Here is a 17095-nt window from a genome sequence, read left to right as displayed (position 1 = left end):
AAGCTTTAGATGGATGAGGGAAAAAAAACATGATTACTAACTTGTTAATAACGCTAATCATACTACCAACACCCCCCCCCACACACACACATTCTTTCATTTTGTGTTTGTAGTTGAATTGAGCAAGATTAAGAAATAAAGTGTAGAACAATGTGGACAAATAGAAATTAAATGTGAGCCACAAATGCAAATCATATATTTTTACGTTTTCTAGTAGATATATTAAATAAGCAAGATAATCTTGTGAAATATATTTTAATATTCTGTTATAACACAATCAATGCAAAATATTTCAACATTTAAGCAAATTTGAGACATTTTACAATATTAAATAATTTAGTATTAACATATCAATTCAATTGAAATTGAAATTAATTAAATGTATTACACTAATTTTTAAAATGTATTAAATGAGTATGAAACGTAACTAATGAGGTATTTTATACTCTTTGTTTTCTACTAAGTCTTTAAATCCTGGTGTGTAGTTTATACTTAGAGCCCATTTCAAGCTGAATTAGCCCACATGCTGCTCAATAACCACCTGTAGCTAGTAGCTGCCGACTTGGACAACACAAGTTAGAAAAACAAAGTTTCTCTGAAGATGTAAAGCACTTCAAATAATCATAGCCTCTTCTGCTTCAATCCCTACTTCTTCTGTAGTTCAGAAAAAATTCCATTGAGGTTTTCAAGTTGCTCTCCCAAATCCCATACATTCTAGTCTGAAAAAAAGAATCTTTCTAGTGCTAAAACTGGAAGAAAAAATATATATCTGAGAATCCGATATATTTAAACAGAATCCAATATCAAACAGGATTATACAAAATATAGATAAGACTTACCAGATAATTTTCAGAAATGCTGAAAGGTAGACAAGGACAGATTTTAAAAAATATAAGTTTACACTAATGCCTTCCAGCAGATTCCCAGACTGTGTTTTATGATATAATTGAGATCCATATATCCATAAGCCTCTCAGTGTCACTGACAGTATTTCATAGACTCCAATATCTCAAACTCTAGTATTAAATGCTCACATTATTTGCAAACCTACAATGCAACTTGCAGACCTGGGAATCAACTACAACTAGCTCTGCTGCCAGCACAGCAAAGAAAACTTTGGTTTTCATGTGGCTCATTCTGAGTTTTGAACTGAGGGCAACTTAGAGTTTCTTCATCTTAAAAAGTTTGCTAACCTCTCCAAGAAACCAAACCTGCTTTTTAACTACTTCTCTTGTGTTCTAAGATACCATTTCATTATATTTTATTCCCTTTCATACTGACTTCAGCCTGGAATCCTTAGCTGGCTGATCTTGAGAGAGTAGAAGCTTCAAACACCCCATTGAACTCTGACCCTTAAAACGAGCTGAAACAGACCATGTCATCTTTAGACAATTCTTCTAGGGCTTGCATTTCATCTGCAACACAAAATGCACAGTAGACCTTTAAGCCTATACTCTGGGCATTAGGCAGAAACATAATTGTCTCTTCCACATCTGCATAATCTTGGGAAAACTCATCTACCTTCTTAAAATCACATAATACTTAAATGTTCATGACTCAACAAATACATATTTGTAGTCTAGATCTTTCTTTTAAACTCTACAACCCAGTAGCTTGTTGACTCTCTGAACATGTTTCTCTCAGGCAGCTCAGTAGTAGGGAGACCAGTCATCCCAATTTTCCACTGTCCCAGTTTTATCACCAAATATCTGCATCCTGGGAAACTTCTTAGCTTAGTTTCCTGGGACAGTTGGTAATCCTTGACATGCCCAACCTTGATTATATGATCTTCATTCCGAGTCTTTAGAGTTTACAAAATCCGCAGTCATGCATATTGTGAAAGCAGCCTTAGATTCCTTTCTTGTATTTATTCTTTCATTTTTTTCAAGTCATATTTATTGACTATCAATTAGAGATTTATCAGTTAGAAAACTGAAAAATCTATGCTTTTATGGAGTCCAGATTTCATTGCAGAAAGACAGAAAATAAATAGATAAATAATATATAAGTTCTTATAGTGATATAAGAACAAGATAAAACAGAGAAGAGGGGGTGGAAAGTATAATGTGTAGGTGTAGAAACTTCCTTTGGTACCTGCAGTACCAAGGCACCCACTTCTTTCCACTAAATTTCTCTGATTCATGGGGAGCTAATGCCATCACTTGATTCAAGGGGACACTTATTTGTATAGGTCATTCATGATAATCCCAAGCCCCTTGCCAATGTCAGTGGATCCAAAGCTAAATACAATTAACTCCTAACAGTCCCCTGGCAAATCCAGGTTTGAACACATGGCCCAATTAATCTGGTAGATCTGCATTCCAATATTGTATGAGAAGTATTTTTGTTTATTAGATTTCAACATAGAAATGCATTTTCCAGCTGCTTTGGGCAGCCAGATGTTGTCAGTCGAGGAAAGAAACCAACACACAAAGCTTAGAAATTTTTAAAGGATAGAGCCAGAGACTAATTCCTATCACAAGTGGAGGCCACTATATTTTGTAACATTTTGTTTAGTTACATAAAATATGACCTTATTGTCAAAGCCAGTTGCCTTTTGGATTTCGATTACTGGTTACATAAACGGTGTAGACTCTCTGCCCTCAATAACTATTCATGTATTTTCTCTTCTACCTGGAATGTATTTCCTTTACTCTTTACCTGGGTGACTACTAGAGACAGCACATTTGAGATTTTTTCCCCAAATCACTTCAGCCCAAGTTAACTGCTTTTCTCTGTTTCTGTGGTACTACGATAGAGAATGAATCACACACTGCAATTGTGTTCATGTCAATTTTATCACAGCTAAATTGGAGGAGAGTGATTAAGAAACCTCTATCTTTAATATTCTCTGTTTCAGTTATACAATCATATTTTAACCTCTAAGAATTGATTGATAATACCTCCACCCTAGTCCTAGCCTATAAATTTTAGCTATGTTATTGTACACCAAGGAAAGATAAAATTTAATCTTGCCTCACAGTTGCCACTTATCTGCTTTGACAACCAAATAGAAAACTTAATTTTTTCTGCTGAATGTGACAGGTTTCTGTTTACTGTGAACGCAGATTCAGAATTATTTTCTTAGGACACAGATTTGAAAAGTCAGTTATGACAATTAATGTTTCTTTTTAAGGAAACACACGGGTAATTTTCAAATTTTTAAGTTGTTTTAAATATAAAGGTTTTCTTCCCCAAAAGGTAAAGCTTTAAGCCTACTTAAAAATAGTCCCTACAGAGGCGCCTGGGAAGCTTGGTCGGGTAAGCATCCAACTCTTGATTTCAGCTCAGGTCATCATCTCAGGATCCTGGGATAAAGCCCCATGTTGGGCTCCCTGGTCAGTGGGGAATCTGCTTGAGGATTCTCTCTCCCTCTCCCTCTGTGCTCTCTCTCTCTCTCTAAAATAAATAAATAATAAATTAAAAAAAATTCCCTATAGTTATTCTTTTTTCAACTACTAACATTTCTTCCAAGTCATATATATTTATAAGCAAAATTACACATTATAATTTTTATAACTGTAAAAGATACAACAAAAATATGTTTTCCCCTTTTCATATGATTTTGACACATCAAGACTCATATCTGAACCAAATTTTTTGTTTCCCCAGCAAGAGTCTCTCTCTAAAACTCTGCTATGTCCTCTAGTTCACACTGAAACTTGCATAGGAATTAACCTGACTGAGAAAAACATGCAAATGCATTTCTTCCTGTGAAGAGCCCTGTAAGAAACAGGTTCTATGATCTCATATTAATAAAAATATAAATAAGGGGAAGAGGACAGATGATTTGTGAAGGAAGCAGTGAAAAATAATTATCCAGATTGAACACAAGGGAGATACAGTAAAGTTTTCATACCATTCTAAACTAAATTTTAGCTAGGACTTCAAGATCAGAAACATATCTGTAGAAAGGTTGTGATTTCTTCATTGCCTGTGTTTTGTTCTGCTGGTGTCAAGACCGCAGTAGTTAAACAACAGCTTACCTTCTGCATACAGGAAGATAAATGGGAACTTCCACAGGGAGGAGAGAAGATTAGAGTCCCCCAGAGGATGTCGGGAACATCATGCTTATGCCTGATAAGTGGCTATCGAATGAACTAAAAGCACTTAACCCATTGAAGTGATTTAGGTAACTGTGAAGGTAGACACCATTTGCAATTATATTTCATATTTATGTGCATTTCTCAATTCTGATGTCTAAATTATGACTGGCGGTAATAATGAGAAAGTACCAGATGCACGGAATCCTTCATAGATCTAGGAAAATGGCTTTAAATTAAATTTATAAATCTATAATTTTATTACACAATATATTTAAAACTTATTAAAGAAATTCCAGTGTGGTGTTAATAAGCATACAGAACAGAAAATGCCTTTTTTTGTTTTGGGTTTTTTGTTTTTGTTTTGAGAAGGAGACAATGCAATGATGAGCAGAAAAGAAGAAACTTTACAGCACATTTTGAGTAAGTTTGTGCAAAGACTTAGTCGGCCACCTGGTGGGGGCACCAGCTTGTAATGGGTTCCACAGCTAGAGCATGGCTGGGTCTCGCTTTTGTGCAGCCAGGACCAGATGACAGTACTATTATCCTCGTCACAGATGCACCCTACTATTCACTTGTTGGTGATTCAAAACTGCCAGATTACTCCCTCAAAAGAGTTCAAAGTGGCAGATTTAATTTACTTCAATCTAAACTACTTCCCTCCACTTTATAATTGTTCCATAGTTATATCAGTGATGTAACATTTTAACAATGATGTAACAGTGATGTAACATTTAACTTCACTGAAGTGAAGACAGACCCCAGTTTGTAGCATTTGCTAACTTCCGTGGCTAATTTCAAACTACTGTAGAACTGAGTTGAAAAATTCCTGAAAATTTAATAATTAACCCTAGCACTTCAGGACAGAGCAGTTCCAGCATATCGCTAGACAATATCCGCTTACACTAATGGTTACTTTTTTAACACTAAATGTTTCTATTTATTGATGAAGGCTGGGCATCCTGTATCTTGACTCACCCTTTCATCCTCCCTCCTGCCTGGAATCTTACTCAATGATCACCTTTATATAAAGATAGTATGTGTATTTAAATAGGTAATCACAGTGAAGTCTTCTGTGTTTCTTCCTGATTCTTAAAGTTGAAAACTCATGAACAACAGCATGTGAGTAAAACCATATAGGTATTATTTATTGCAAAGCCAGATGTTGTGTTATTATCCTAGTATCATAACGCTGGAATACTATAAGGGGTATACTCTTACCATAAAGATCACTGCAACTCCCATTTGTAGAATTCCATTGATTGTTTACAGTGATGAAACAAACCTTAATTTACTCCGTATGTAGAACATGGTTTTCTTAACTAGAATTTTTGCTTTTTGGTTTTATGTTGGATTTTATTTTTCCTGAAGTTTTCTCCAAGAATTTTCTAAATATTCCTAATTATTTTGTGCATATGCTGCATGTCTATGGGTTAGCATGTGTTTATCATATTCTTACATTTATCTGCCTTTACAGTCTGTTTTGTAACATTTATATACCAAAAGCTGCCCTCTCAGGTCACTCTTTCTTCCTGTTTCCAACTCCTGGCTTTCTCTCTTTTCTATCATCTCTACCACCACATCCCTGGTTAAATCCAATTCTCCACCTACACTGTGCTACAACTGAGCATCTGACGGTGGCTAGAGAAAACTTATAACCATGACGACTAATAACCCTCCAAAGTCATGGTGACTACTTTTAAATGAGCTTTGAGAAATCAACAGGCCTATTGCATTGCCCTAAGCCCACCCTGTCTCACTATCTACACTATTATATTGTATCTTTTATGTCTTCTCAAATATTCATACCTCTTTGATCATCCTAATGTCTGGCGATCTTCCTTTTAACTTTACTAAGAAAATACAATCTAGCATATTTCACCACCAAATCTACCAAGCAATCTGTAACTGTACCCACATATTCAGCCTGTCATTCTATTGAAATGGGGGCTGCTTCTATTCAAAGGCATTGCTCTTGAAGTACTCTCCAGCACTCCTGAATCTTTAACTTTTCATTTCTTTGAATGATTCTCATAATGATACAAACATGCTGCAAATATCTTAAATTATATAATTAAGAGGATGTTGCACAGGCTCAAAGATAGAAAAATAGAGCAAGAAAATACAAAGCAATTTGCGAAAACAGAGTTATTTATATGCTAGTTTGATATAGAACAGAGATAATATTTTGGATTAGTGTTGAAAGGACAGACTAGCGTAATGTGGTACTGGGACTATCAGCTTTTATTTAGGAAGAAAATAAATTTGGATCTCTACTTCACAGTGATCACAAAAATTAATTACAAATAGGTTGACACTTCAATATGGCAAGTAAATGTTTAAGACTTTAACAAAAGTGAATGAGACTATTATTCTTACTGAAATTAGCACCAAAGTACTAAGAAAACTATTTATGAATTTTACTACAATGAATATAACAACTGAATTTTTATTTTCAAAAATGGAGGACTAGCTTGTTTCAAAATAAGCCACCTACAGAAAAAACTAAAGAAACTGGGAAATATTTAAAATATTAATTGAAGGTATAAGGAAGCTACCAAGTCTGTGAAGCCTTGAGGGTCCAAGACCCCAGAGAGATGTGAAATTCATAGAAGTGAGCATATATTTTGCACTACTTTTGCTCTGTAAGGAATCTATGATCCTGAAGTTGTGGCCAAGAGGATATGAATTTGAGCAAAAGCATTATCAAGCTTTCAGCAATTTTATGGGAGCAACAGGACAGAAATCAAAGATCGAAGCCGAATGATAATGAGAGTTTCTGATAAACAGACTAGGCTTGAAAAAGGGCTATGTGACCAAAATAAGAATAAGACAACTAGACCAGTTCTCAGAAAACTAAACTTGAATTAAAGGTCAGCACATGATGGGATTAAAGCAATCAAGCATTACCATAACTGCTGCTATAAAGTGCATTTCTTTCCTGGAAGAATATTATATAATCTGGTACTTCAGCGTTTTTTTTCTAAAAGTTTTCACAATGCCTGGAATCAAACAAAAATCACTAGGCATGCAAAGGGATAAAAATTGACCAAATATTAGGAAAACAAATATTGATAACAGCAGGATATAAATCAAAGATCAACCTAAACATTACAGAATCCTAACAGGAAATGAGGTTAAATGAAAATACCTTACTCCTCTCCTGTACATAGTATGAAAATCCTAAATTAACAAAAGAAAAGCAAATGAAATCACCAGTATATACAACAGATAATATATGGTAAACGAGAAACATTTCATGTAAATATTCAAGGACATCTATTATTTAAAACTAAATATAAATCAATATAATAAAGGAATAATAGAGAAAAATATGATCTCAACTGATGCAGGCAAGCCATTTGATAGTAGATTACAAAATAAAGAAACTTCCTTAAGCTGATAAAGTGTCTAAAGACAAAACAAACAAACCAAACCAACCAACCAAACAAAAAACCCAGGAAATCAGTTAACATCATGATATATAGTGAAATAGTAAAATACTGAACAACTTTCCCCTGAAATGAAAATGAGCTAAAGGTGAACTTGACCACTACTTCTATTCAACATTGTTCCAAAAAGCACTTTGAGCATTGTAAGACAAAGTGGAGAAAGGTATAAGGACTATAAAGGAAGAAAACAAAAACTAAAATTAGTCATATAAGTAATAATTTTATACACAGACGTAGAAAAGAATGTATAGAATCTTAATACAACAATGGATTTAACAAGGTCATTTTGTATATATTTAATATGAAAAATAAAATGTAGTTCAGTATATTAGCAATTAAAATTCAAAAATGATTTTTCTAAAAAAGATATCACTTGTAATAGTATCAAGTAACATAAAATTCCTAGAATAAATATACAAAAGATATGCAGTAACCCTGCAGAAAAAAAATAGATGTAAAATATTACTGAGAGAAATTAAGTAAATGGAGGGATGTATCATAGTTATAAATCAAAGTCTCAGAATTGTAAAGATGCCAAATCTTTCCAAATTGACCTATTGTTTAAAGGAATATCAATCAAAATTTCTATAGTTTTGTGTGTATGTGTGCAAATTTGCAAGGCTACCTATTCCAAAGATTTAGAATAACCAAGATAATCTTGAAAATCAAGAAAGTTCAGAGGACGTAAGTAGTATAGTATGGACACGATGGTAGGTAAATATTTCAATTGCATGTAATGCAAAGTCCAGAAAGAGACTCACATGTGTTTGAACACTTGATTTATGACAAAAGTGGTACTACAGCACAAAGGGAGAATAAACAGACATAAATAAATAAATGGCTTTGGATCATTTGCATACACATATAATCTCTAATTCATGCCATACACAATATCAATTCTAGATGAAAATATAAAAAGCAAAACAAAAAAGCTTCTAGAAGAAAATGTAAGAATATTTTCAAGACTTGGAGTAGGCAAATTTCTTAAATATAACATGCAAAGAAAGCACTAACTATGAAGAAAAAGATTGTTAAATTGGATTCTTCATCAAAATAAACTGCTGAAAAAAGAAAGGGTGAGCCACAGAGTGACGTAAGTTATTTTCAGTACACATAACCAACAAAGAACTTATATCCAAGATATAAATATCAATAAAGAGAAGACAGGTAATGTAAAAGAAAAATGGGCAGGCAACTTGAACTGACAATTCACAAGAGATTTCTGAATGGCCAATGATAAAAAGCTCAATCTCATTAGAAATCAGGAAATACTAATGGAAACCACAAGAATTTTCCATTTCATACCCAATTAAAGTTTTCTACCTTGAGGTGGAAATTTAATAATAAAGGAAATTTAAGTTGCTACTAAAAATAAAATATTGTCCACTGTATAGTTTGCTGGTTTGTTTTATATACCTGATAATAGTTCTTTAATATCTTAGTGCCCTCCATTTTCTCTTTTCTTTCTCAAAACTCCTCTTGAAAAAAATATTTTATATTCTTTTATGTTCTTTAATCTGTGAAGTTTATTTTTAGGTCTGTTCAAAAACAACATTGACCTGAGTATATTTGAAGAACTAATTGGCTTTATTAAATGATTCAGGAGTCAGGCAGCATGCCACAAAGGGGAGCTCCACTGAGGTAACTAAAAAAGGTTTTTAAAGACAGAGAGAGGGTATTTTTTAAAAGATGAGGAAGAAAGAAATTTATTAGCAAGGAATGCATTGTTTAGATAAGGTTGTCCTCCTAAGGGGAACAGAAAGGGTGAATCAGTAAATTTGCTAGAATTGACCAGGAAATTCCATATTCCATGTTGACTGGTTAAAGGTTACATTCCTGAGGGGTTGAAACTGCAGTGAGGTTAGGTATTAAGTCTTAGTTTACTGACTGGAGGCTTAACCTAACTAATTTTGGGCCTGTGGTTTTCTTTTTAACAGATCCCTTATAATTTCATGGCTGTAATATCTTCTAAAATCTGATCCCATTGCTTTATTCATTATTTATTTTATTTTTCTTACCCTTCTATTCTCTCAGTTCTCTCTTTCTCTTGCATGGTCAAATTTTCTGTGGATTCATCTTGGTCTTTCTCTATCAGAATTCCTGTTTTCCTCCACAATCATCAGTTGGGTTCCTGGGAAAGCAGATTATGAGACAGAGTTTAGCATGCAGAGTATTTATTAATGAGTGCCCTTTGGCATCAACACCAAAAGAAGAAAGGGGAAGAAAGCAGAGCTGAGCAGTTAAAGAAGCTGATTTGCAGTGCAGGCTCAAAGTCAGCCTCCACGGACCTCACGGACAACTCTCTCTCCAGAATGATTCTTCAGAATGTCCTCAGACGAACCGAGATGGTCAGACATATACTCACACCAATCAGTTCTTGAATGTAGGTCTCCCCAGGAAAGGTTGTGATATGGACTGAGGCACTCTGCGGCTGAGGCAACTACTGAAGAGACTGGCAGCTAAAGTCTATCTGCCTACGATGCTCCCAGAATCTGAGACCACAAGTTCTTCACTGAGGGAGGAATGCCTGGGAGATTCTTCACAATGTCTTCTACATCTTCTGTGTCTAGTGGTCCTTTGTTTTACTCTTACATTTAAAAGCCAGTCATTTTTTTTTTCTGCAACAGGATTCATCAAACTATGACCCAATCGCCAAATCTGGCCCATTGTACTTTTGTAGTAAAAATATACTCAAACAGAACCATTCCCATTTATGTTTTGCCTATGGCTACTTTTATGCCCTAGACAGAGTTGAGTAATTACAACAGAGACATTATGGCACACAAAGCCAGTAATACTTACTATCTGACCTTGTACAAAAAAAGTTTGCTGAACCCTGTTCTAGAAAGGTGGTGTGCTTTCTATATAGTTGTGCAGTTAGGGCTATTTCCCTTTAGACATCTTTCTAAGTGGGAATTTATAATAAAAACAACTAATTTAATTGAGCACTTATCATTGAGAAACTTTTTACTCTCATAAGCTCCACTGAACCCCAAGCACCCTGGTTCCAGATTCCAGGCCCCTGACTACTGGAACATCTGTCTATACAGAGTTAGTTGAAGAATAGCTTCCCATTGCTGAGCAAGAGTCCATCAGGCTTTGAGTTCCCTGCTGCATGCCAGAATTTAGAAGAATAATCATGTAAACTAGAAACACTTTCTTGGAGGAGTGTCCTGAGTTTTTAGGTCTTAGAATAAATGTCTGATGGCCTTTTGCTATGCACATGTTTTGGGTCAGAATGGTAGAGTTGGGAAATAGCCACAGGTGTTCCATAGATATCTGGTTTGGGCCCCTGTTCTCACTCCAGGCTATTCTGAATCCAATTTCTAGTTTCTGGGATTCCCTAGAGCTCCTAAATACCTGCATCCTCCACCCTATTTCAACACTTGTCACACATTTCCATCATTCTTCTGCTTTACTGTCCTCCGAAACCCGCTTAGACTCTTCTGTTCCAATTCATCTTCTCCATTTCAATGTCCCTAATGACCCTACAAGGTGAATGCCTGTGCTCAATCTGCTGTTTTGATATTTTGGGGTTATTTAATGCTACAGTAGCTCAAGAAGAAAGGTTAAGTCATTTTTAATGTTCTGTTTGGGGTTTTTAATTGATAATGAATACTTAAATATCAGATATTTACATTTTAGGAATATTAAGTCCATGTAGTGAGTGTTTGACAGCAATGCCATGTGGAGCTTGAGGCAAAAGAAAAATTCAGTAATATTGATCCTGTCTTTATTTAAAAGTTTGATATTCTGTTCATCATGGATGTTCTTGCATTAATGTTGACTTTAAAAAATATTGCATTGAATATTTTTGTATCTTCATTACTGAATATTTTGGTGTCCCTTTAAATTTTGTGCCCCAAATTACCTCACTTGCCTCACTTGCTTCAATCTTCTTCTAACCCTGCTTGACAAGGTCCTCCAAACTCTTGATTACATTTTCATTCAGGGGTAATGATAATCATAGAATTATGAATACTAATACAAAAAAGGAGCCAAAACTTTTATGTTATACTCAGATGTTCATTATTATAGCTCACTTATATATTTGTTCTTAAAGAAAAAGTGTTCTCATTTCCAAGAGAATGTGTTCAATAAAGAGCTACCATACAAGGTATAGGAGCAGATAATTCACTAAAATATTACCTACTTGTATTATGTGGAATATGTAGCATTTTCTTATATGAAAACCAATTGGTTGGAATTAGGAGAAAAGAGCTAAGCTTTAATATGGAGCAGAAGAGAAGGAATCCTCTTAAGCGTGGGGAGAGTCAATCTTTTAGATGCAGAGATAGATGCCAAGAATCAAAAGAGATCAATAATTTGCTTTAGAAAGGGCAATTTCTGAAAGCCTTGGAAAACAAGATGTAAGAATAATAAAAGTCATACTTCTACATTTGCCTGAACTGATTTTTTGTATTCTAATTATGTTCAAGCATCAAATGCATTACTACTCCCCCCATAAAAAGGTCTCAGAAATGTATATTGCTCTAGTAAATAAAGCACTTAAGAGGATTTGTACATTTTACTCACAGTTTCAATTTAAATTTTCTAGATGTTTCAAAAATTATATAAAAATAGAATGCTACTGCATTAATAAAATCAATAGCAATAATCATAATAAATACTGAGTAATAAAAAATGCCAAAAAGATAGGCATCTTTGTTTGTGATAAATGTTGGCAAGATGGAAGCAGTACATTTACTAATGGAATCATACAATCATTAAAGTATTTCATACATAAATATCCAAAGTAAAATTATCATTTTCCAGGAATGAAAACACTTCAAAATTATAGTGTGCACAGTTCTAAATTGATTCTATAAGTGGATTCCAGAAAATCATTTACCACATGGTTGTATTTAAGATGCCACTCAAGCTTCCTGAATACTTTAAAGGTGGGGTCACCAATGCCTAAAACTCTATTGATAATAAGAAAGAGAAAAACACCACATATTCAGAGGACTTAAATGCTTCATGTAACGAAAGATAAAAATTAAGAAAACACAAAGTTTGCAATGATACCGATACACAGAAGGCAAATTAATGTTTTAATTATTCATCACGCTTAATTTCATATAAACCACTCTCAGGCATTATACTCTAAAAATTCTTCATCTATATCATGATTGCCATTTTGATTGTCATCAGATCCACTTACGTCATGCTGTTTCCTCTTAAAGAGGCAATATAGCACATGGTTAGAGTACAGATCCCAGAGTCAGACGCCTCGTTGATAGCCCAGATTTGTGACTTTAGACATGGTTAGCTTCTTGGGTCTCAGTTTTAACATCTGTCTAATGAAAATCACAATTTTATGTGATTTTTTTTTTAAGATTATTTATTTATTTATTTATTTATTTGACAGAGACAGAGTCAGCCAGCGAGAGAGGGAACACAAGCAGGGGGAATGGGAGAGGAAGAAGCAGGCTCATAGCAGAGGAGCCTGATGTGGGGCTCGATCCCGGAACGCTGGGATCACGCCCTGAGCCGAAGGCAGACGCTTAACCACTGTGCCACCCAGGCGCCCCAATTTTATGTGATTTTTAAAAATGTTTTAATTCTGGTATAATTAACATAGAGCGTTATATTAGTTTTGGGTGTACAATGCAGTGATTCAACAATTCTGTACATTACTCAGTGCTCATTGTGGTAAGTGTACTCAATCCCCTTCACCTAGTTCACCCATCCCCCCACCTACCTCCACTCCAGTAATCATCAGTTTGTTCTCTATGGTTAAGAGAGTTTCTTCGTTTGTCTTTTCTTTGTTCATTTGGTTTTTTTCTTAAATACCATATATGAGTAAAATCATATGGCATTTGTGTTTCTCTGACTTATTTCTCTTAGCATTATACTTTCTCCATACATCCATGTCATTGCAAATGGCAAGATTTCATTCTTTTTAATGGATGACTAATATTCCATTGTAAATATATATCATACCTTTTTAATTGATTCATCTACCAATGGACATTTGGGCTACTTCCATAATTTGGCTATTGTAAATAATGCTGCAATAAACATAGCGGTGCATGTATCCCTTCAAATTAGTTTATGTGTATTCCTTGGATAAATACCCAGTAGTGAAATTACTGGGTCATATGGTAATTCCATTCTTTTTTTTTTTCTATTCTTAATTTTTTGAGGAACCTCCATACTGTTTCCCACAGTGGCTGCACCAGCTTGCATTCCCATCAAGAGTGCACAAGGGTTCCTATTTCTCCACATCCTCTCCAACAATTATTGTTTATTGTGTGTTCAATTTTAGCAATTCCGGCAGGTGTAAGATGATTATCTCATTGTAGTTTTGTTTGCATTTCCCTGATGATGAGTGTTGTTAAGCATCTTTTCATGTGTCTGCTGGCCATCTGTATGTCTTGTTTGAAGAAATGTCTGTTCACATCAACTGACCATTTTTAAATTGGATTATTTGATTTGAGTGTTGAGTTGCATAAGTTCTTTATAAATTTTGGATACTAACCCCTAACTAGATATATCATTTGCAAATACCTTCTCCCACTTAGTAGGCTGTCCTTTAGTTTTATTGATAGTTTCCTTTCCTGTGCAGAAGCTTTTTATTTTGATCTTTATTTTTACTTTTGTTTCCCCTGCCTTGGGAGACATATCTAGAAAAATGTTGCTGTGATCAATATTAGAAAAATTACTGCCTGTGCTCTCTTCTAGGAATTTTATGGCGTCAGGTCTCACCGGTAAGTCTTTAATCCATTTTGAGTTTATTTGTGTGTATTGTGTAGCAAAGTGGTCCAATTTCATTCCTTTGCATGTAGCGGTCCAATTTTCCCAACACTGTTTGTTGAAGAGACTTTTTCCCATTGGACATTCTTGCCTCCTTTGTGAAAGTTTAATTGACCATAAAAGTGTAGATTTATTTCTGAACTCTATTCTGTTCCATTGATCTATATGTCTGTTTTTGTGTCAATACCATACTGTTTTGATTACTATAGTTGGTAGTATATCTTGAAATCTGGGATTGTGATAACTCTCATTTTGTTCTTCTTTTAAAAGATTGCTTTGGCTATTCTGGGTCTTTTGTGGTTCCATACAAATTTTAGAATTATTTGTTCTAGTTCTGTGCAAAATGCTGTTGGTATTTCGATAGGGATTTCATTAAATATGTAGATTGCTTTGGGTAACATGGACATTCTAACAATATTTGTTCTCCCAATCCATGAGGAGGGATATCTTTCCATTTGTTTGTGTCATCTTTAATTTCTTTTGTCAGTGTTTTATGGTTTTCAGAGTACAGGTCTTTCACTTCTTTGGTTAAGTTTTTTCCTAGGTATCTTATTATTTTTGGTACAATTGTAAATGGGACTATTTTCTTTTTTTTTTTTAAGATTTTACTTTATTTATTTGTCAGAGAGAGAGAAAGAAAACACAAGCAGGAGGAGCAGCAGGCAGAGGGAGAAGCAGGCTCCCCGTCGAGCAAGGAGCCCAATGTGGGACTCAATCCCAGCACCCTGGGATCACAACCTAAGCTGAAAGCAGACGCTCAACCAGCTGAGCCACCTAGGCGTCCCATGTATTATTTTCCTAAATTATCTTTCTGCTACTTCATTTTCAGTTTATAAAAATGCAACAGATTTCTATATATATTGATTTTATTTTCTGTGACATTACTGAATTCATTAATCAGTTCTAGCAGATTTTTTGGTGGACTCTTCAGGGTTTTCTATACATAGTATCATGTCATTTGCTAATAGTGAGAATTTTGCTTCTTCCTTACCAATTTGGATGCCTTTTATTCCTTTTTCTTGTCTGATTGCTGTGGATAGGACTTCCAGTATTATGTTGAATAAAAGTGGTGAGAGTGGACATTCTTGTCTTGTTCCCGATCTTAGGGGGAAAGCTCTCATTTTCCCCATTGAGTATGATGTTAGTTGTGGGTTTTTCATATGAAACATGCATTATGTTGAGGTGTGTGGACTTTAAACCTACTTTGTTGATGGTTTCAACCATGAATGATGTTGTACTTCATCAAATGCTTTTTCTGCATTTATTAAAATGATATGGTTTTTATCCTTTCTCCTGTTGATGTGATGTATCAAAATGATTTGTGAATATTGGACCATCCTTGCATCCCAGGAATAAATCCTACTTGACTCTGGTAAATTATTTTTTTAGTTTATTGTTGGATTCAATTTGCTAATATTTTGTTAAGGATTTTTGCATGTATATTTATCATAGATATTGGCCTGCAGTTCTCTTTTTTTAGTGGTGTCTTTATCTGGTTTTGGTATCAGTGTTAAGGCTGGTCTCATAGAAGGTATTTTTTCCTTCCTCTTCTATTTTATTTTATTTCATTTTTTTTGACACTGAGAAGAGTAGGTATTAACCTTTCTTTAAATGTTTGGTAGAGTTAAACTGTGAAACCATCTAGTCCTGGATGGTTTGTTGGGAGTTTTTTGATTACCTATTCAATTTCATTGCTGGCAATAGGTCTGTTCAAATTTTCTATTTCCACCTGGTTCAGTTTGGGGAGGTTAATTTTTTCTAGGAATTCATCTATTTCTTCAAGGGTGTTCTATTGTTTGACATATTTTTCATAATACTCTCTATTATAATATTTTGTATTTCTCTGGTGTCAGTTGTTATTTTTCCTCTTTCATTTCTGATTTTATTTGAGCCCTCCTTTTTTTTTTTTTTTTGAATGAGTCTGGTTAAAAATTTATCAATTTAGTTGATCTTTTCAAAGAACCAGTTCCTGGTATCATTGATTGCTTTACTGTTTTGTTTTGTTTTTTTAGTTTTCTATTTTGTTTAGTTCTTCTCTGATTTTTATTATTTATTCTCTTCTATTGTTTGGGGGGTTTGTTTGTTCTTCTTTTTCTAGCTCCTTTAGCTATAAGGTTATGTTGGTTGTTTTTTGTTTTGGTTTGTTTTTGTTTTGTGTTGTTTTGCTTTGTTTTTGGATTTTTTGTTACCTCTTGAAGTAGGCCTATATTGCTATAAACTTCCCTCTTATGACAGCTGTCCCTATATCCCAAAGATTTTGGACCATCCCGTTTTCATTTTTATTTGTCTCCAGGTATTTTTTAAAATTTCTTCTTTGGTTTCTTGGTTGATCCATTTATTGTTTAGTAGTATGTTATTTAACCTCTATGTTTTTGTGTTCTTTTCAGATTTTTTCTTGTGGTTGATTACTAGTTTCATGGCATTGTGATTGGAAAAGATGCATGGTATGACTTCAATCTTTTTGAATTTGTTGAGACTTGTTTTGTGGCCTACTATGTGATCTATTCTGGAGAACATTCCATGTGTACTTGAAAAGAATGTGTATTCCACTGATTTTGAATGGAATGTTCTGAATATATCTGTTAGATCCATCTGGCCCAATGTGTCATTCGAAGCCACTGTTTCCTTGTTGGTTTTCTGTTTAAAGGATGTATCCATAGGTGTGAGTGGGGTGTAAAAGTCCCCTATTTTATTGTATTACTATTCATTACTTCATTTATGTTCGTCATTACCTGTGTTATGTATTAGGGTGCTCTCACATTGGGTCCACAAATATTTACAATCGATATATCCTTACTGGATTGTTCCCTTTATGGTTATATAGTATCCTTCTTTGTCTCT

This window comes from Ursus arctos, unplaced genomic scaffold, assembly GCF_023065955.2.
Source record: "Ursus arctos isolate Adak ecotype North America unplaced genomic scaffold, UrsArc2.0 scaffold_13, whole genome shotgun sequence".
NCBI classification, from domain to species: Eukaryota; Metazoa; Chordata; class Mammalia; order Carnivora; family Ursidae; genus Ursus; species Ursus arctos.
This window is presented reverse-complemented; position numbering follows the sequence as displayed.